The 23,575-nt window shown below is 50.8% G+C and overlaps 1 pseudogene; it reads right to left on the bottom strand.

Annotated features, from left to right (window-relative positions):
• Nucleotides 1–8,342: 8,342 nt before the first annotated feature.
• Nucleotides 8,343–22,882, bottom strand: LOC143961310 (C3a anaphylatoxin chemotactic receptor pseudogene; annotated as a pseudogene).
• Nucleotides 22,883–23,575: the final 693 nt, after the last annotated feature.

Genomic DNA, 23,575 nt, shown 5'->3' with positions numbered 1-23,575 from the left:
TGGGGCACTATTCCTCTCAATGACACCAATGATGGGGCACTATTCCTCTCAATGACACCAATGATGGGGCACTATTCCTCCCACTGACACCAATGATGGGGCACTATTCCTCTCAATGGCACCAATGAAGGGACACAGTTTCTCTCAATGATGCCAGTGATGGGGCACTATTCCTCTCAATCACACCAACAATGGGTGTCATTGGTGATCATAAGTATTAGACCCCGGTAACATTGGCCATCACTGAAGTGCCCTCAATCATTGGTTTCCAGTGGGAGTAAAGCAATATTACATCGGTGTCATTGGGTGAAGGTCCCCTATTTACTGGTGTCCATGGGAAAAGGGAACCCCCTCATCAGTAGTCAGTGGTTACCAGGGCTGGACTGGGACAAAAATTTGGCCCTGGACTTCATCCAGACCGGCCCACTTTAATTTTGCAAACACGCAAAAAAACAGTATATTAGCTGTACGCAATTGCGCAAAAAAGCTCCTAGAGAACCCCCCTTACATCAGGGTCCCCAGAGAGCCCCCCACTTACATCGGTGTCCCCAGAGAGCCTCCCCTTACATCAGGGTCCCCATATAGCCTTCCCCTTACATCAGGGTCCCCTGAGAGCCCCTCTTACATCAGAGTCCCCAGAGATCATCCGCCTTACATCAGGGTCCCCAGAGAGCCCCCCACTTACATCGGGGTCCCCAGAGAGCCTCCCCTTACATCAGGGTCCCCATATAGCCTTTCCCTTACATCAGGGTCCCCTGAGAGCCCCTCTTACATCAGAGTCCCCAGAGATCATCCGCCTTACATCAGGGTCCCCAGAGAGCCCCCCACTTACATCGGGGTCCCCAGAGAGCCTCCCCTTACATCAGGGTCCCCATATAGCCTTTCCCTTACATCAGGGTCCCCTGAGAGCCCCTCTTACATCAGAGTCCCCAGAGATCATCCGCCTTACATCAGGGTCCCTAGAGAGCCAACCCCTTACATCCGGGTCCCCAGAGAGCCCCTCCTTACATCAGGGTCCCCAGAGAGCCCCTCCTTACATCAGGGTCACCAGAAAGAGGGCAGGTAGTGGGCCGGGACCCTGTGGTTGGGGACTCCTGGACTGACTTGGGGCTATGGGCCCCAGATTCGGGGGCTATAGCCCCAAAAGTCCCCCCCAACGATGCCACTTTCTGTCACTGAAACCGGCCCACTGAGCAATCGGCCCACCGGGAAACTCCCTATAGTCCCTATGGCCAGTACATGCCTGCCTCTACAGCCGGCCATATACTCCATATACTCCCCATTACACCTCAGAGCTCGCCTCACACCACAGAGCACACACTACATTGTGTCTGACCTACCCCCCCACCTACTTACCTCCCCGGGCTCTCTTCCCCTCTGTACTCCTCATCTGTAAAGCTCTGCTCTCCTCACTCACCAAAATTCCCACAGAGCCCCCCCTTACATCCGGGGTCCACAGAGAACCTCTCTCTTATATCAGGTTCCCCAGAGAGCCTCTCTCTTATATCAGGTTCCCCAGAGAGCCCCTCCTTACATCAGGGTCCCCTGAGAGCCCCTCTTACATCAGAGTCCCCAGAGATCATCCGCCTTACATCAGGGTCCCTAGAGAGCCAACCCCTTACATCCGGGTCCCCACAGAGCCCCCCCTTACATCCGGGGTCCACAGAGAGCCTCTCTCTTATATCAGGTTCCCCAGAGAGCCCCTCCTTACATCAGGGTCCCCAGAGAGCCCCTCCTTACATCAGGGTCACCAGAAAGAGGGCAGGTAGTGGGCCGGGACCCTGTGGTTGGGGACTCCTGGACTGACTTGGGGCTATGGGCCCCAGATTCGGGGGCTATAGCCCCAAAAGTCCCCCCCCCCAACGATGCCACTGGCTGTCACTGAAACCGGCCCACTGAGCAATCGGCCCACCGGGAAACTCCCTATAGTCCCTATGGCCATTACATGCCTGGTGGTTACTTACCTAAAACATACGCTTCTTGGGACAATGATGGGGCACTTTTCCTCTCAATTCAAGAAGGAAACCCGCCCTCCCCCCTTAATGGGACTTTAATAGACCACCGACACCATCAAAGTACAACTAAAACATACGTTTTATTTATAATATACAGAATAATAAAAAGAGACACATAAACATTAAATGTCTGCACTAAAATACATTGTTACAGCAAAACAACATCTGTACAAAGACCACTAGTACTCTCCTAGATATCCCAAACCCGACGCGTTTCCAGTTGCTGTTGTTACAGAACCTTCATCAGGGGTAGAGAACAGGAATCGGTAATATAGTAGTATTTCTACAGCAAAAAAAACACAAAAGAGAGATATGAAAAAAAAAAAAAAAAAAAAGGAAGAGGGGGAGTTTTAAAAAGAAAAAAAAGGGAACAGAAAATAAAAATATCTTATAACACACACGGGTCCACAGCGTGGACTTCTTCAATAGTATGTCAACATAAAGCCCGCCTTTTTAGAAGCGTTTTATTGATTTTTTTATATTATTTTTTATTTCATTACAATTTTTTTTTTCTTTTACATACTTTTACACTTTGATGATCATTGTAACATCAATATTTCATACTGTCATGAATAGGATTACATTCATAACAGCTGTGATTACTAGTGATCTGTGATTGGCTACAGCTAATCACATGGTACAGGGTGCTTCAATTGGCCCGGGGCAATCATGTGATAGCTGTGGGCCAATCGAAAGCATAGTAAACACAACTGTTATGAATAGAAGAAATATGGTGCTTGGGGGGAAAAGGGGATTATTACGGTGCCTAATAATAATAATAAGGTATATCGAAAATAAAGTCATTAAATCAGCAATAGAGAAATAAGAAGCTAACAATATTAAATACAATACATAGTTTAAAAGAGATGAATACTAATTCTTTATTAAATGGAATAATCATAAAAGTATGTATTATCAAAATTGATTCACAACAATACACGATACATTCGATAAAATCGGCATCTACTCAATATAATGTGGTCGATATTTATTATTATTGCTGGTCAAAGGAGTCCCAACATGTTTCGCCATACCGATGGCTTCTTCAGGGGAACGAAAAAAATTTTTGGACCCAAGGGGAGACGAACAAAAACTATAAATGATAACAAATAAACAAAACAATTATTATATAAAATAGTTTTGATGAATACCATCTGGTCCTTAGTCAAGGTAAGTTCTACATGAGGACAGTAAATCTTAAGATGAACACATAAGAGATGGGATTCGGATTCAATAAAGAGATATTATAATGGTTAAATACATACCCCCTCCCCCCCCCCAGCTCACCTCCAAGCCTACAACTGATGAAACACTCCCAACTGTTATGAATGAATTCATGAATAGACATTGTGATCATGTGATTGCATATCGATCACATGATCACCGAGCCCCGGCTACGGGGATTCGCACTTTGCAGGAGCAGCGCGCTGTGCGCTCCGATTCCAAGAACAGGCTGGACGACGTGCACGGGGGTGCGATCCAGCCTGCCTGTGCTGGCCGCCCACAGTAAAAGTACTGTGGGCAGTCATCAAATGATTAAGGAGGCAACACAGCAACAAGTAAATATGACTGCCCTGTATGCATACACTATATTACCAAAAGTATTGGGACGCCTGCCTTTACACACACACATGAACTTTAATGGCATCCCAGTCTTAGTCCGGAGGGTTCAATATTGAGTTGGCTCCGCCCTTTGCAGCTATAACAGCTTCACCTCTGTGGATGTGTACATAAAAAAAAATAAAGTTTTGAAAAACAACTCATATTGGTAAAATTCCTTACACATTGACTTATGAGACTAAAAAAAACATAAAAGCTGCACTACACGCTGATTTAATACAGTTTATCAAATTTAAAGGGAAGCTCCTTCAATGACCTGCAGGGGTTGGACAAAAATATGGAAACACTACAGGATTTGCCAAGACAGTAAAACTCGGTTCACACTGGGGCGACTTGCAAGGCACAATGGAACCGTTCTAATGGGAGCGACTCAAGTACAATGGAACCGTTCTAATAGGAGTGACTCAAGTACAATGGAACCGTTCTAATGGGAGCGACTCAAGTACAATGGAACCGTTCTAATAGGAGCAACTCAAGTACAATGGAACTGCTCTAATAGGAGCGACTCAAGTACAATGGAACCGTTCTAATGGAAGCGACTCAAGTACAATGGAACTGCTCTAATAGGAGCGACTCAAGTACAATAGAACCGTTCTAATGGGAGCGACTCAAGTACAATGGAACTGCTCTAATAGGAGCGACTGAAGTACAATGGAACCATTCTAATAGGAGCGACTCAAGTACAATGGAACCATTCTAATAGGAGTGACTCAAGTACAATGGAACCGTTCTCATGGGAGTGACTCAAGTACAATGGAACCGTTCTAATGGGAGCGACTCAAGTACAATGGAACCGTTCTAATAGGAGCGACTCAAGTACAATGGAACCATTCTAATAGGAGCGACTCAAGTACAATGGAACCATTCTAATAGGAGTGACTCAAGTACAATGGAACCGTTCTAATGGGAGCGACTCAAGTACAATGGAACCGTTCTAATGGGAGCAACTCAAGTACAATGGAACCATTCTCATAGGAGCGACTCAAGTACAATGGAACTGCTCTAATAGGAGCGACTCAAGTACAATGGAACCGTTCTAATAGGAGCGACTCAAGTACAATGGAACCGTTCTAATAGGAGTGACTCAAGTACAATGGAACCGTTCTAATAGGAGTGACTCAAGTACAATGGAACCGTTCTAATGGGAGCGACTCAAGTACAATGGAACCGTTCTAATAGGAGCGACTCAAGTACAATGGAACCGTTCTAATGGGAGTGACTCAAGTGTAATGGAACCGTTCTAATGGGAGTGACTCAAGTACAATGGAACCGTTCTAATAGGAGCGACTCAAGTACAATGGAACCGTTCTAATGGGAGCGACTCAAGTACAATGGAACCGTTCTAATAGGAGTGACTCAAGTACAATGGAACCGTTCTAATGGGAGCGACTCAAGTACAATGGAACCGTACTAATAGGAGTGACTCAAGTACAATGGAACCGTTCTAATGGGAGCGACTCAAGTACAATGGAACCATTCTAATGGGAGCGACTCAAGTACAATGGAACCGTTCTCATAGGAGCGACTCAAGTACAATGGAACCGTTCTAATGGGAGCGACTCAAGTACAATGGAACCGTTCTAATAGGAGTGACTCAAGTACAATGGAACCGTTCTAATAGGAGCGACTCAAGTGTAATGGAATCGTTCGAATGGGAGCGACTCAAGTACAATGGAACCGTTGTAATGGGAGCGACTCAAGTACAATGGAACCCTTCTAATAGGAGCGACTCAAGTGTAATGGAACCGTTCTAATGGGAGCGACTCAAGTACAATGGAACCATTCTAATAGGAGCGACTCAAGTCGCTCCAACTTAGAAAAAGGTTCCTGCCCTACTTTGAGGGCGACTTGAGGCAACTTGCATTGACTTCTATACAGAAGTAGTTGCAAGTCGCCGCGCTGCTGTTGCGTGCAGGTCGCCTGAGGCAGTCGCGCTGCCAGTCATGCTGCCTCAGTACGAACCGGTGTAACGACATATTCGGCGACCCATCGCAGTTTGCTACAGAAGTGACATTCCGTTGCCTCCATCTTGCTACACCACACACTCGTCCACAGTAAGGATACACTAATGCTGCATACACATGATAGGACTATCTGGCGGACCAGAGTTTGCTGGACAATTCGATTGTGTGTGGGGCTCCAGCAGACTTTTTCTTCCCAAAAGTCCGGCGGAGTTAGAAATAATATGACTGGCTTCAAAATTGTCCGCCGGACTCGGCTTTCTAGCGGACAATCCGTTCGTCTGTGTGCTGGTCCGGCGGACTAAAACCGACCCTAGGGCAGCTATTGGCTACTTGCTATGAACTTCCTTATTCTACGTCATCACGTTGGAATCCGTCTGACTTTTGGAGTGATCGTGTGTGGCCAAGTCCGTTCCTTTGAAAGTCCGGCGGACCTCAGCTGCAAAGTCCGCCGGATAGACCGATCGTGTGTACGCGGCATTAGAAGGGGGAAAGCGGACATGTTGTTACACCCACCGCAGTTTTGCATTTTAGACGTATTTATAACAGTAAAGTGAGTTTCTATAGTGATATACATGTCCGCTTTCCCCCTTCTAATGCCGCGTACACACGATTGGAATTCTCGTTGGAAAAAGCTCTGATGGTTTTCCCGACGGAATTCGGCTCAAGTAGAAAAGATGTAGCTGGATAGCCGCACTCCGAATTATTCAACTTTATTTCAAAAATGTAATTAAAATCATAGCATCTAGGCTGGTAAACAGACTAACTGCACAGCCGCTGACATGTTTCACACCGAACACGGTGCTTAGCCATGACTATGTTTACCAGCCTAGATGCTATGATTTTAATTACATTTTTGAAATAAAGTTGAATAATTCGGAGTGCGGCTATCCAGCTACATCTTTTCTACTTCAGTTCCTGTTGCAAACAGAGCCAGCACCCTGTGGGATTGTGGAGACAGCTGTTTTGGGAGAAGTCCTTACCTTGGAGCGGTAATTCTTTGGAATTCCGCTCAAGCTGTCTTGCCTACACACGGTCACATCAAATTCCGATCGTCTATAACGCGGTGACGTACAACACGTTCGACGCGACTAGAAAAAGGAAGTTCAATAGCCAGTAGCCAACAGCTTCCGTCTCGTAGTTGAATCTGAGCATGCGTGATTTTTGGCGTGTCGGAATTGCATACACACACGATCGGAATTACCGATAGAACGTTTTTCCGTCTGGAAAATTGAGAACATGCTATCGATTTTTGGCTGGCGGAAATTCGGACAGCTAAATTCCGACGGAGCCCACACATGGTCGCATTTTCTGATGAACAGCTCTCATCGTTCTTTTTCTGGCCGGAATTCCGATCGTGTGTACGCGGCATTAGTGTATCCTAAAGCCCTGTACACACGGTCGAAGAATCTGTCGGAATGCATCTTATCGGACCGTGTCGTCAGATAATCCGACTGTGTGTGGTATGCATCGGACTGATTCCGCCCGAATCTCCGTCCGACCCAATTTTCCAACATGTTGGAAATATTTCCCGACCAACTGGGCAGGTCGGACCTAATCCGATCATGTGTAGAGCATTTTGATCGGACCAAGTGCCACGCATGCTCAGATCAAATTCCTACATCAAAGCTATTGGCTACTAGCCTGAATGTAGTCCCGTCGTAACTAAATTACGTCATCACGTTCTGAGCGATCGGATTTTTCGCCAACTTGGCCCGACCGTGTGTATGCAACAGTTTCGGACACAATCCGTCGGACTAAATCCGACGGGCAAAATCCGACGGATTTGGTTGGCAGAATCTCCGACCGTGTGTACAGGGGCTTACTGGGGACGAGTGTGGGGTGTAGCAAGATGGCGGCGACGGAACGTCACTTCCGTAGCAAACTGTGATGGCTCGCCCCAATATGTGGTTACACTGGTTCTAATGCTCAGCTTCACACAGCCGGTTTTGTCAAATCGTGATTTGGACGAGCATGTAGGCAAAGTCTCGCACCTTTCCTGGTCGCCGGCACCTCAATGTCATAGAGCCACTATGGTCAATTTTGGAGAACAAGGTTCTGCCTTGGTATTCTGTCACAATTCCAAGCAATTTTGCATGAAGAGTGGAATTTGTTTCAATTATCCACCATCCAAGACTTACAATATATGTGTCAATTTCCAGGAGGATTCAGGTCTTGGATGCCGGAGATGGTCCAACAACCATATTCGTTAGATGATTTCTTTATTTCACCTGCTGTTTCCATCATTTTGTCCAACTCCTTACTGCCGTACAGGTATGTACTGGCCATTGGGACTACAGGGAGTTTCCCAGTGGGCCAATGGCTCAGTGGGCCACTCTGATGCAAGGGGGCTGGTGATGGGACACTCTGATGTAAGGGGCTGCTAATCAGACACTCTGATGTAAGGGGGTGGTGATGGGACACTCTGATGTAAGTGGGCGCTGATGGTACACTCTGATGTAAGGGGGCCCTGATGGGACACTCTGATGTAAGGGGGCTGGTGATGGGACACTCTGATGTAAGGGGGCACTGATGGGACACTCTGATGTAAGGGGGCTGGTGATGGGACACTCTGATGTAAGGGGGCACTGATGGGACACTCTGATGTAAGGGGGCGCTGATGGGACACTCTGATGTAAGGGGGGTGCTGATGGGACACTCTGATGTAAGGGGGCACTGATGGGACACTCTGATGTAAGGGGGCGCTGATGGGACACTCTGATGTAAGGGGGGTGCTGATGGGACACTCTGATGTAAGGGGGCGCTGATGGGACACTCTGATGTAAGGGGGCTGCTAATCAGACACTCTGATGTAAGGGGGTGCTGATGGGACACTCTGATGTAAGGGGGCTGGTGATGGGACACTCTGATGTAAGGGGGCTGGTGATGGGACACTCTGATGTAAGGGGGCTGGTGATGGGACACTCTGATGTAAGGGGGCTGGTGATGGGACACTCTGATGTAAGGGGGCTGGTGATGGGACACTCTGATGTAAGGGGGCTGGTGATGGGACACTCTGATGTAAGGGGATGCTGATGGGACACTGATGTAAGGGGGCTGGTGATGGGACACTCTGATGTAAGGGGGCTGGTGATGGGACACTCTGATGTAAGGGGGCGCTGATGGGACACTCTGATGTAAGGGGGTGCTGATGAGACACTCTGATGTAAGGGGGTGCTGATGGGACACTCTGATGTAAGGGGGCTGGTGATGGGACACTCTGATGTAGGGGGGCGCTGATGGGACACTCAAAATGTAAGTGGGCCGGTCTGGATGAAGTCCAGGGCCAAATTTCTTCCCCAGTCCAGCCCTGCTGCCGTAGGTTGGCATCTCACCCCGGCTCTTCACTCTTACAGCCCCTCCAGACATGTGCCCTCCCCACTCTGGCTCCTTCTGGAATCTGAGCTCCTCAAGGTTGATGGGTCTTCATGAAACACACTTTCCATGAGCCCACGGATGGACTGTCTCACCCTTTTCTTCATATCTTTCCCAATGAAGACGTAGAGTATCGGGTTGATACAGCTGTTGAAAAACGCCAGAGACTGAGAGAAAAGGTCCAGGATTACAACGACGTGATTGTCTTCGAAAAGCCAGACAACGCCCACGATGTGGTAGGGGGCCCAGGTGATGAAAAATGCGACCGTAATGCCTAGCGCCACCTTGGTGCTTCTTCTACCTACATTTAATAATCGGATGTTGTATGCTTTAATAGCCAGAGAGATGTAACAGGCAGAAATGGTTATAAGAGGAATCAGAAACCCAAAGGTTAGATGGGTAAAAGTGACGGCATATTTGTTGTGATCTTCTGAAAAGCAAAAGTTCATGTTGTCCGAAGTTTCGGTTGTACGGTAGATGACGGGAGGCAGACTCATCGCAGAAGAAAACACCCAAATAGCCAAGCATATCATCCACGCCGTGCGCACTCTTCGGTGAGTTTGGGCCCACACCGGCCGGACAACCAGAATCCATCGGTCAATGCTGATGGCCACCAGGGTGAAGACACTGGTGTACATGTTAAGGGTAATGAGAAAGGGTAAAATCTTGCAGAGGGCAGTACCGTACAGCCACGAGGGGTAGAAGAACTGCACTACACTGAATGGAAGACACAAGCAGCACATGATATCGGCCACAGCAAGGTTCCCAAACAAAATGGTGGTCACGGTCCGCTCCATCTTCACTCCGGTAACCCAAAGCACCAGAGCATTGCCAGGGACACCCACGAGGGTGGTGAGAGAGAAAAGCAGGATGGTGAACATGTGATCATGGCTGTAAAAGACGTCTGGTTCGGTCTCATGGCTGAAATTTGACATTTTGCTTCCCTGTAAAGGAATTGACACAGTTAGTGGGTGTGTCTGATCATTATGGTATTTCTATTGTGTTACACATAGGAGATATAACAAGTCACATAATCAGGGCTTTCTTTCTCAGAGAACAAGTGCAGGAACCAACCTCTGAGCAGCCCCTCGTCTCTGCCCGCTACCTACCTCTGAGCACCATCCCTTTGTTCCAACCCCTATGTACCGCCCCTTTTAGAGAATACAGAACCAAATAGCATTTTGTGCTACTAAGTCATTTTTATGGAATGTGCTAATGATAACAAGAAAGATAGTAAAACAGTGAACAACAATAGACCCCACCCCAGCAGCCACAACAGATCTCCCAGCAGTCAGCCTCAATAGACCCTCCAACAACCAGCAACAATAGACCTCATCCTCAACAGTAGCTCCTAGCCAGCGACAAATGATCCCCCAGCAACATAAGACCCCCCTCAGCAACAATAGACTTCCAGCAGCAACAATATATCTCCCAGCAGTCAGCCTCAATAGACCATCCAACAGCCAGCAACAATAGACCTTATCAGGGGCGGACTGACCATTCGGCCACTCGGGCACTGCCCGAGGGCCCCGGGCCATTAAGAGACCCCATCAGGGTTGCCAGCCTTAGTAAAACCAGGGACAGTATGTAAAGGTCTGTGTTTTTTTACATCTGTCTTTGAAATCTCCCTTACCGACATCCTTTTGGTCTACAAATCCCGAGATTATAGCTGCCCCGCCTCTCCAGTATCTTCTCAGCCAATAGAAACATGTCTGTGTATACTGTGTGTGTGTGTTTGTGTATACTGTGTGGACCCATAATCTCTGATTGCCTGGGGGCCCCATGAGTTGTCGGTCCGCCCCTGGACCTCATCCACAACAGTAGATCCTAGCCAGCAACAATTGAACCCCTAACAACATAAGACCCCCCCCCAGCAACAACATACCTACCTAGCAGCAACAGACCCCCACACAAAAATAGAACCGCACCAGCGACAATAGATATGCGTGTCGTAAAAAGGGTCCCTTCTGCACCCGGGCCCGGGCCCAAGGTCACCTCCCCAGACTACGGGGCACCCTCAAGGGCCACCAATAGCCTAACACTCCATTTCCATCTTCCACCCAAACTCCACTGCCCCCAGCTGGGCTGACCCGGAGTATTTGAGGGGGCCTATTACCTGCCAACCCATCAGGGCCTTCAGAATACTCCAGGCAGCTACTCCTCACCTCCACTCCCATCCTTCAAGAATCTCCTGCAAGTTTCTAGAAGTAGGGGGAGGTCTCAGAGATGCTGCCTGTGAGTCATTCAGTCCTCCCTGAGTCATTACCCTGACCCAGAAAAACACCAGGCTTGGCTGCCAACCAAGCCCGAACAATTTACCTATGCTAACCAAAAATGCTAGCACTCTAGCAACACAGCTAGGGGGTGCTACATAACATAATTAGGATGGCACTATGAGTTTTCAGATGAACGTTCATCCCGGTGTGACAAAAGAATGATCATGTGAGTGTAGGTGGGGTGCGGCAATAATTCAGACAGTGAGGTGCAATGGAAAACAGTTCACAACAAACCCAGTAGGAAAGATGCCCAACCGGGTGCACTCACAGACGCCAGTAATGTGCAGAGAGCGGGAATTCAGCATCTGTATAGAGTGCAGCCTGGCCATCTAGTGCCCAAGCTGGATGGTGTCCAAGGAATTGCGAGCTTATGCTTTCGCTCCTCATCGAGAACCTTTCTCTTACCGCTAGTACTGTCCCTAACAGGCGGGGTAACTGTCCCTGCTCTATTAACTTGCAAAATGTGCACCAAACCTGTGAGCCAGGGCCTTTAATAGTCTCTACCTGACCCAAGATGGCTGCTCGAGTCACATTGGGCAGCAGCATCCAATAGGATAGCTTGCCCAGTGATCCAGGGAACCATAGAGGAACTTTGTTCCTTTTGACTCCCTCTCCAAAAACAGTGCTGCAGCAAAAGAGTGCCACCTGCAGTGGAGAAAGTAGACTGCACCTGCCTACATGTCCCCCAAGCAAAATGCAAAATAAGTAAAGGAAAAGGAAGCAAATACAGTTAAGGGAGAGGAGGGGAAGTGGAAAGAGGTGTAGAGTGGTAAAAATGGGAAGTGGGGAGGGAAGGGGGAGGCAAGAGTGCCCAAGGTGGACCCGGGTCTTATCCCATCGATGACATCATCATATATACAGTATCTCACAAAAGTGAGTACACCCCTGACATTTTTGAGGAGCAGAAGAGGACTCCGGCAGCAAACTGTGAAGCTCTGGTGGACTCCATGCCCAGGAGGGTTAAGGCAGTGCTGGAAAATAATGGTGGCCACACAAAATATTGACACTTTGGGCTTAGGGGTTTTCACTTAGGGGTGTACTAATTTTTGTGAGATACTGTACATATATACATATATATGGAGAGTCAAGGAGGTGCGTCTTCTTCTGAGGCACCACATACACTATATTATCAAAAGTATTGGGATGCTTGTACGTGACCTTTAATGGTGTCCCAGTCTTAGTCCGTAGGGGTCAATATTGAGTTGGCTCCACCCTTTGCAGCTATAACACCTTCACCTCTTCTGGGAAGGCCGTCCACAAGGTTTAGGAGGGTGTCTATGGGGAATGTTTGACCGTTCTTCCAGAAGGGCATTTATGAGGTCAGGCACTGATGGAACAAAAAGGCCTGGGTCACAATCTCTACTCTAATTCATCCCAAAGGTGTTCTATCGGGTTGAGGTCAGGACTCTGTGAAGTTCCTCCACCACAAACTCGCTCATCCATGTCTTTATGGACCTTGCTTTGTGCACTGGTCCAAATCATTTGGTGGAGGGGGGATTATGGTGTGGGGGGAGGGGGGATTATGGTGTGGGGGTTGTTTTTCAGGGGTTGGGCTTGGCCCCTTAGTTCCAGTGAAGGGAACTCTTAAGGCGTCAGCATACCAAGACATTTTGGACAATTTCATGCTCCCAACTTTGTGGGAACAGTTTGGGGACGGCCTCTTCCTGTTTCAACATGACTGCGCAAAGCACCTGGGTGAGGCTGCGATGGCGCCAACTGCCGGGCGAATTGACGCCCAGGTGTCGGTGCCCCCCTCCCCCTGCCATGCTCATGTGTGTGACGCTGGGGGTTGGTCTGTGGCGGCGTGCATTTATACGCAACCGCCCTGGTGGGGTCTGGGTTGCTCTGAGCTCTCTTGCACATTGGCCTGGTTTCCTTCCCTCCCTTCAAGCACCAGGTATTTATCAGACCCTCACAAGCCATTCCCTTCCTTTCATCCCTCCCCCCACTTTCCCTTCTCCTGCAACCTGGGAGTCTTGGTGGCGACCTTCTATTATGGTCTTCCACCTCCACTCCTGATTACGCTGCGTACACACGACTGGACTTTCCAGCAGAAAAGGTCCGACTGAATCATTTCATCGGATATTCCGATCGTGTGTGGGGGCTTCAAAATTTCTGACGGACCTAGAAATAGAACACGTTATAAATCTTTCCAACGGAATCAATTCCTATCGGGGAAAACCGTTCGTCTCTATGCTATCCCGACGGACCAAAAAAACGACGCAAGGGCAGCTATTGGCTACTGGCTTTGAACTTCCTTATTCTAGTCCCTGTCGTACGTCATCACATTCTAAACCAACGGACTTTGGTGTGATCGTGTGTAGGCAAGTCCGTTTCAGTGGAAGTCCGTTCGGGAAAGACCGTCAGAGTTTATTCTGACGGAAAGTCCGGTCGTGTGTACGCGGCATAAGTCCCAACAATATCAGTTTTCATTTCTGCACTAAATATCTTTACTATCCAGTCCACCCCCCACTATCAGGGGCGTAACTATAGGGGGTGCAGCAGTCGCGACCGCAACTGGGCCCTGTGCTGCAGGGGGCCCATGCAGCCCCCTCTACATATGGCCGGCAGCAGCATAGGCAGCTAGGGGTACCAGTGCACCATGCACACGGGTGGCTGGAGGTGGAGGGTGACTAGCAGAGCTCCATGCTCGACTATCGCACTGGCTGCTCTTTAGTTGTGCATTCCCCGCATGACCTGTGTCCTCGGCCGGCTCCTCAGAGTACCCCTCTCCTGCTCCATGCATTGCCGCTCAGTCCGATGTCTGTTCTCCTCATCTCTTCTGGGGACGGGGACCCCATCCTGCCTAGGGACAGTCCCCCAATGGGGCACCTAAAAATAAAAAAAACGACTGATGCCAGTGGTGGAACTACGGGGCTCACAAAGGTTATATCTGTGACCACGCCCTGGAGTTCCACCGCCGGACTCGGAGGGAAGGGCCCTGGCTGGGGTTCAGGGGGGCCCTTCATGGTTTCTTGCATCGGGGGCCCTGAAGGTTCTAGTTACGCCACTGCCCACTATTAATTATTCATTCACTCACATAGCCCCAATATTGGTTTCATTTGATTGACTCACTCATCACCGATGCTTCCCATGTTCACACCACGAGTGCTCGGTGTGCCCGGGTTCTGCCTGGGGCGTTGTCTGTGATGGGTACCGCCGCTGAACATGCCCCCTCAGCTCCCCGATACTGATGCCCTCGGGTTGGCTCACGGCCCCTGACATTATGCCATTAAGTGCACATTCACCTGTAAGTGATCTTGTTTTCTATCTACCCTCCCCTTGATACAAGCTAGATTACTTAGTTCATTTACTCTACCATTGCAGATACATCACATGTCTGCTCCTGAAGAGCGGCTTACAGACGCGAAACGCGTTGAGCTACCAGATGTCGTGTACTTCCATTACACGCTCATTAAGATATGTGCTCATATATACAATTTTTATTGTGACCGGGATCAGAAAGACCATAGACCGTGCAGATGCTGTCTTTCAATATGTGTATATCCAATCATGAATGTTGGCGGATTCCATAATCTTATCATGTGATTAATGTTAATAAATATGTTACTATCAGATATTGCGGTTTTAGAAATGGGCACTCTGGAAGTGTGCATTTCTATGAAATGTAATGCATGTAAACATGTATCCATGTGTTATTAAATATTTTACTATCCACTATTCTATACATTTAGTTACCATGAGCTTCATATAAACCCCCCCCCCCCTCCTTTTCCTCACCCGTCCGCCTCTGATGGTGCTTCAGGTTGCGGTCACGGATCACATTCCCACGGTTCCCGTGAATGATGTCCCCGGTGGACTTCCAGCTCCTTGCAATGCACCTCCAACACACAGCTTAGTAGGGCTTGGTCCAAACGGATGTCTTGTAGTTTCTCCCTAATAGGTTTTGGTCCTTATGGAAGACTTTATATTATAGTTCTGATCACCCGCTGGCTCCTGATGAGTGGTACTTACCCCCCGGCCACCAAACGTGTCCAGCTCACTAGAAGACGTGTTCCAACTCTATATTCATATACACGCCCATTATGCCATATTGATAATGGTATCATGTGGCTCTGGGATCCATATGTAAGTTATTATGGGGTTCTAATCCATTGCAGCTTATGTGGAGGAGCTAGACTGGAGGATGTGTACCAGTGGCGGGTGGTGCTCAAAATCTTTGGGGGGGGGTGCAAACAAACTGAAAAATTCTGAAAAAAAAAACTCCATCAATTGCACCATCAATAGCAGTCACTGTGCCCATCAAACGCAGCCACTGTGCCCATCAAACGCAGCCACTGTGCCCATCAAATGTAGCCACTGTGCCCATCAAACGCAGCCACTGTGCCCATCAAATGTAGCCACTGTGCCCCATAAAATGCAGTCACTGTGCCCATCAAATGCAGTCACTGTGCCCATCAAATGCAGCCACTGTGCCCATCAAACGCAACCACTGTGCCCATCAAATGCAGCCGCTGTTCCATCAAACGCAGCCACTGTGCCCATCAATTGTCGCCACTGTGCCCATCAAACGCAGCCACTGTGCCCATCAATTGCCGCCACTGTGCCCATCAAATGCAGCCATTGTGCCATCAAATGCAGCCACTGTGCCCATCAATTTCTGCCACTGTGCCCCATAAAATGCAGCCACTGTGCCCATCAAACGCAGCCACTGTGCCATCAAATGCAGCCACTGTGCCACTCAATTGCTGCCACTGTGCCCCATCAAATGCAGCCACTGTGCCACTCAATTGCTGCCACTGTGCCCCATCAATTGCCGCCACTGTGCCATCAAATGCAGCCACTGTGCCCATCAATTGCCGTCCCTGTGCAATCAAACGCAGCCACTGTGCCCATCAAACGCAACCACTTTGCCCATCAATTGCCACCAATGTGCCATTGAACACAGCCACTTTGCCATCAAATGCAGCCACTGTGCTCATAAAATGCAGCCACTGTGCCCATCAATTTCTGCCACTGTGCCCCATAAAATGCAGCCACTGTGCCCATCAAACGCAGCCAATGTGCCAATCAATTGCCGCCACTGTGCCCCATCAAACACAGCCACTGTTCCCCATAAAATGCAGCCACTGTGCACATCAATTGCCGCCACTGTGCCATCAAATGCAGCCACTGTGCCCATCAATTGCCACCCCTGTGCAATCAAACGCAACCACTGTGCCCATCAATTGCCACCAATGTGCCATTGAACACAGCCACTGTGCCATCAAATGCAGCCACTGTGCCCCATAAAATGCAGCCACTGTGCCCATCAATTGCTCCCACTGTGCCCATTAATTGCCGCCACTATGCCCATCAATTGCTCCCTCTGTGCCCCATCAAACGCCGCCACCGTGCCACATCAAATTCTGCCAGTGTGCCCCCGCCCGCCCGCCGTCTGCACTTACCTGTCTCATGGGACAGCTCCTCGATGTCTTCTCCCATCCTCTCTTCTCGTCCTCTGCTATGATAGGACGCCTGGTGCCCAGCATGGCGCTTGCAGGTCACCTTTTTTGACGTCTATTAGAGCCCATTGCTCTAATCAGGTGCTTCAGAACCACCCCCCGCTGCTGTAATTCAGGCGCCCTGTGCCCGAAAAGGGGCGCCTGAATAGGGGGTGGCAGCGGCGGCCATAGATAGATTCATGCAATGCATGAATCTATCTATTGGTGCTAGAGGGGTGGCAGAAGAGAGGGGGCGGCGCCCGTGCACCCTTATGGACGCGCCGCCGCTGCTATATACAATCAACCAATGTGCTTACATTTTGCACAGCAGTATTCGCCCTCGATTGGATGATCAAGGAAGGCATACATGCCACAAGATGTACACCGAGTCACATCTCCACACCCGCCGGGTTTAATGAGGATTGGGGATTATACCCTGTCCAAATTACCCACCAACTAGCTTCCTGACACTAATACTCAACAAAACAATACACAGGTACTCACAGACCCACGTGCACTCGCAGACCCACGTGCACCTGCAGACTTACGTGCACTCACAGACTCACGTGCACTTGCAGACCCACGTGCACTCGCAGACTCGTGCACTAGCAGACCCACGTGCTCTCGCAGACTCACTTACACTCACAGACTCCCGTACGCTCGCAGACTCACGTACACTCGAAGACTTGTGCACTCGCTGACCCACGTGCTATCTCAGACTCACGTGCACTCGCAGACTCACGTACACTCGCATACTCGTGCACTCGCAGACCCACGTGCTCTTGCTGTCCCACATGCACTCGCAGACCAACGTGCTCTCTCAAACCCACGTGCACTAGCAGACCCGCGTACACTTGCAGACCCACGTGCTCTCGCTGACCCACGTGCACTCGCAGACCCGCGTACACTTGCAGACTAGGGTGACCACATTTCCAGACTTCCATTCAGGGACACCCCCCCCCCCCCCCCAAAAAAAAAAGATAATTTTTGATACTTTTTTTTTTTGGCCAATTTTTGAGGCTGGAGCAGTGGCATATTATTAAATCAGTGGGCCTGTGTGCAAGATCATAAGTGGGTGCTAGGATCACTTTTCATAGGGACTACAGCAGGTCTATCCCCCCCTTACATCCTCCTCCAGGGTGCCCCCTTAGTACTACTGTACTTAGTGGCACTTCCAGGGTTGTAAGGGGACTCTCTGGAGGATGTAAGGGAGCACATTAGTATGCCCCCTCCTTACATAAAAGCACCCCCACCTTACATAAAAGTGCCCCTCCTTACATAAGAGCGCCCCCTCCTTACATTAGTGTGCCCCTTTCTTACATAAAAGCACCCCCTTCTTACATAAAAGTGCCCCCTCCTTACATAAGAGCGCCCCCTCCTTACATTAGTGTGTCCCCTTCTTACATAAAAGCACCCCCTCCTTACATTAGTGTGCCCCGTCCTTACATTAGTGTGCCCTGTCCTTACATAAGAGCGCCCCCTGCTTACATTAGTGTGCCCCCTTCTTACATAAAAGCACCCCCTCCTTACATTAGTGTGCCCCGTCCTTACATTAGTGTGCCCTGTCCTTACATAAGAGCGCCCCCTGCTTACATTAGTGTGCCCCCTTCTTACATAAAAGCACCCCCTCCTTACATTAGTGTGCCCCGTCCTTACATTAGTGTGCCCTGTCCTTACATAAGAGCGCCCCCTGCTTACATTAGTGTGCCCCCTTCTTACATAAAAGCACCCCCTCCTTACATTAGTGTGCCCCGTCCTTACATTAGTGTGCCCCCTCCTTGCATTAGTGTGCCCTGTCCTTACATAAGAGCGCACCCTCCTTACATTAGTTTGCCCCCCTCCTTCCCCTTTACATTAGTGTGCCCTCTATGGCTGTAGCTCACAGTGGGAGATTGGATGAGGAGCAAGTGTGTAACATGGGAAGTTCTGTCCTCCTCTGGGAGCTGGGGGTTAGGACCCCACAGTGGACTTAGTATCCAATAACTGGAGGGAGAAGGGGGAGCACAGAGGTGTTCAGAATTTCAGAGCCCTCTCTTAGGCAGTGAATAGTGATTACAGAGAATGGATCTTTCAGCTGTTCTTGTCTCTGTCGTCTGCTGCTAAAAGATCGGTTCTCTGTTATCACTATTCACTGCTCAGGACTCCAGGAGAGCTCAGCTAGGGTGGCATTCCTCCATGTGCAGTGTAGAAGCATACAGTGGGCATGGCACAGGCTACAGGAGACAGATTTATAACTGCACAGATAAGAGACTGAGAGATAAGAGTGAGGATCATTACAGTGCCGAGAATGAGGGAGAACAACAGTCACTCCTGGCAATGAGGCAGGAGAACCATGGAAGCTCCCAATGCACCCCCCTCACTGCATATTGGAAAACCACCCAGGGCAGGTGCCCCTTCCATCCCCCTTGTACTGCCCCTGCCTGTGTGGCTTACTGCAGCTCCTTGTCGGTGCCACCTGCTCTCAGTCTTTGCGGTGAAGTGCAGGGAGGAGGTGTTCCGGAACGGAGTCTGGATACATTGTGCTGCTCTGGGGTTAGCCTGGCAGCCTCTGCCACTCCTGCGTCCTGGCACGGTCATCACTGGTAACCAGACCCACCGCCTGCCACCCCATCAGTAGCAGCAGTGGGGCAGGCTGACACACAGCAGGTGGGCTGGTCAGGGACTCGGGAGACACTGTTCTGACTCCCTACTGCATGCCGTCGGGTGCCGGAGAAGGAAGAGGTGCTGACTGCCAAGATGGGTGGAAAGAGCAGGGCAGCATTAGGCGCATGCGTCGCTCCCGACCTCACTGTGCTGACGTCACTGGTTACTAGACGCCAGGCGGGGCCAGCCCTAGCAACCAGTTCCGCAAATGAAGTTAATAGGGTGGCTGCACTGGCTGTGTTCACTACTTCATTCCGGGACACTGTATTGTCCCGGAATGAAGGTGCCCGGGACCAGGGACAGAGATGTCCATTGCGGGACAATCCCAGGCAATCCGGGACACGTGGGAACCCTATTGCAGACCCACGTGCTCTCGCTGACCCACGTGCACTCACAGACCAACGTGCTCTCTCAGACCCACGTGCACTCGCAGACCCGCATACACTCGCTGACCCACGTGCTCTCGCAGACCCACATGCACCTGCAGACTCGCAGACTCACGTGCACTTGCAGACCCACGTGCACTCGCAGACCCACGTGCACTCGCTGGCCCACGTGCTCTCGCAGACTCACTTACACTCGCAGACTCACGTACACTCGCAGACTCACGTACGCTCACAGACTCATGCACTCGCAGACTCACGTACACTCGCATACTCGTGCACTCGCAGACTCACGTACACTCGCAGACTCCTGCACTCGCAGACTCACGTACACTCGCAGACTCGTGCACTCGCAGACTCCTGCACTCGCAGACTCACGTACACTCGCATGCTCGTGCACTCGCAGACTCCTGCACTCGCAGACTCACATACACTCGCATACTCGTGCACTTGCAGACTCACGTACACTCGCAGACTCGTGCACTCGCAGACTCCTGCACTCGCAGACTCACGTACACTCGCATACTCGTGCACTCGCAGACTCCTGCACTCGCAGACTCACGTGCACTCACATACTCGTGCACTCGCAGACTCACGTACACTCGCAGAATCGTGCACTCGCAGACCCACGTGCTCTCGCTGACCAACGTGCAATCGCTGACCCACATTCACTCGCAGACCAACGTGCTCTCTCCGACCCACGTGCACTCGCAGACCTGCGTACACTTGCAGACCCACGTGCTCTCGCTGACCCACATGCACCTGCAGACTCGCAGACTCACGTGCACTTGCAGACCCACGTGCACTCGCAGACCCACATGCACTCGCTGGCCCACGTGCTCTCGCAGACTCACTTACACTCGCAGACTCACGTACACTCGCAGACTCACGAACGCTCGCAGACTCATGCACTCGCAGACTCACGTACACTCGCATACTCGTGCACTCGCAGACTCACGTACACTCGCATACTCGTGCACTCGCAGACTCCTGCAGTCGCAGACTCACGTACACTCGCAGACTCACGTACACTCGCAGACTCACGTACACTCGCATACCCGTGCACTCGCAGACTCACGTACACTCGCATACTCATGCACTCGCAGACTCACGTACACTCGCAGACTCGTGCACTCGCAGACTCCTGCACTCGCAGACTCACGTACACTCGCATGCTCGTGCACTCGCAGACTCCTGCACTCGCAGACTCACATACACTCGCATACTCGTGCACTCGCAGACTCACGTACACTCGCAGACTCGTGCACTCGCAGACTCCTGCACTCGCAGACTCACGTACACTCGCATACTCGTGCACTCGCAGACTCCTGCACTTGCAGACTCACGTACACTCGCATACTCGTGCACTCGCAGACTCACGTACACTCGCAGACTCGTGCACTCGCAGACCCACGTGCTCTCGCTGACCCACGTGCAATCGCTGACCCACATTCACTCGCAGACCAACGTGCTCTCTCCGACCCACGTGCACTCGCAGACCTGCGTACACTTGCAGACCCACGTGCTCTCGCAGACCCGCGTACACTTGCAGACCCACGTGCTCTCGCTGACCCACGTGCACTCGCAGACCCGCGTACACTTGCAGACCCACGTGCTCTCGCTGACCCACGTGCACTCACAGACCAACGTGCTCTCTCAGACCCACATGCACTCGCAGACCCGCATACAATCACTGACCCACGTGCTCTCGCAGACCCACATGCACCTGCAGACTCGCAGACTCACGTGCACTTGCAGACCCACGTGCACTCGCAGACCACATGCTCTTGCAGACCCACGTGCACTCGCTGGCCCACGTGCTCTCGCAGACTCACTTACACTCGCAGACTCACGTACACTCGCAGACTCACGTACGCTCGCAGACTCATGCACTCGCAGACTCACGTACACTCGCATACTCGTGCACTCGCAGACTCACGTACACTTGCAGACTCCTGCACTCGCAGACTCACGTACACTCGCATACTCGTGCACTCACAGACTCACGTACACTCGCAGACTAACGTACACTCGCAGACCCACGTGCTCTCGCTGACCCACGTGCAATCGCTGACCCACATGCACTCGCAGACCAACGTGCTCTCTCAGACCCACGTGCACTCGCGGACCCGCGTACACTTGCAGACCCACGTGCTCTCGCTGACCCACGTGCACTCGCAGACCCGCGTACACTTGCAGACCCACGTGCTCTCGCTGACCCACGTGCACTCACAGACCAACGTGCTCTCTCAGACCCACGTGCACTCGCAGACCCGCATACACTCGCTGACCCACGTGCTCTCGCAGACCCACATGCACCTGCAGACTCGCAGACTCACGTGCACTTGCAGACCCACGTGCACTCGCAGACCACATGCTCTTGCAGACCCACGTGCACTCGCTGGCCCACGTGCTCTCGCAGACTCACTTACACTCGCAGACTCACGTACACTCGCAGACTCACGTACGCTTGCAGACTCATGCACTCGCAGACTCACGTACACTCGCAGACTCACGTACGCTCACAGACTCGTGCACTCGCAGACTCACGTACACTCGCAGACTCCTGCACTCACAGACTCACGTACACTCGCATACTCGTGCACTCGCAGACTCACGTACACTCGCAGACTCGTGCACTCGCTGACCCACGTGCTATCTCAGACTGACGTGCACTCAGACTCACGTACACTCGCAGACTCCTGCACTCGCAGACTCACGTACACTCGCAGACTCACGTACACCCGCAGACTTGTGCACTCGCAGACCCACATGCACTTGCAGACTCGTGCACTTGCAGATCCATGTGCTCTCGCTGACCCACGTGCACTCGTAGACCAACGTGCTCTCTCAGACTCACGTGCACTCGCAGACTCGCGTACACTGCCGTGTGATTGGCTGATTAGCAATTTGTGTTATCAAGCAACTGAAGAGGTGTACCTAATAAAGTGTCCGCTGAGTGTATATAGCAAGCTAACTAACTGAATGCATATAGAGCAAGGCGGTGCTCTCTGCACAGAGCAGGTAAGAAGTAGAAGTGGCGGCGCCTGTCCATACTTATAAGTATGACTTCTTCAGGATGGGGTCTTACCTGTACCAGACGAGGGGTCCGACCCGCACCCCACCACCTCCTCTATGGAAGATCTCTGGGTTGGTGGCTACACGTCAGCTTGGTTTTTATGCTTTATGTAATCTCCTTCCTGCACGGTTATGTAATTATGTTTTTAAGCTGACCCACGTGCACTCGCAGACTCACGTACACTCACATACCCGTGCACTCGCAGACTCACGTACACTCGCATACCCGTGCACTCGCAGACTCATGTACACTCGCAGACTCGTGCACTCGCAGACTCACGTACACTCGCAGACTCGTGCACTCGCAGACTCACGTACACTCGCATACCCGTGCACTCGCAGACTCACGTACACTCGCAGACTCGTGCACTCGCAGACTCACGTACACTCGCATACCCGTGCACTCGCAGACTCACGTACACTCGCAGACTCACGTACACTCGCAGACTCCTGCACTCGCAGACTCACGTACACTCGCAGACTCACGTACACCCGCAGACTTGTGCACTCGCAGACCCACATGTACTTGCAGACTCGTGCACTTGCAGATCCATGTGCTCTCGCTGACCCACGTGCACTCGCAGACCAACGTGCTCTCTCAGACTCACGTGCACTCGCAGACTCGCGTACACTGCCGTGTGATTGGCTGATTAGCAATTTGTGTTATCAAGCAACTGAAGAGGTGTACCTAATAAAGTGTCCGCTGAGTGTATATAGCAAGCTAACTAACTGAATGCATATAGAGCAAGGCGGTGCTCTCTGCACAGAGCAGGTAAGAAG

The sequence above is a fragment of the Lithobates pipiens genome, unplaced genomic scaffold (assembly GCF_037356315.1).
Source record: "Lithobates pipiens isolate NorthernLeopardFrog02 unplaced genomic scaffold, aLitPip1_a1.2 Scaffold_110, whole genome shotgun sequence".
In the NCBI taxonomy this organism is placed as follows: Eukaryota; Metazoa; Chordata; class Amphibia; order Anura; family Ranidae; genus Lithobates; species Lithobates pipiens.
Note: the sequence above shows the minus strand (reverse complement) of the source record. Positions and strands in the feature narration are given on the sequence as shown.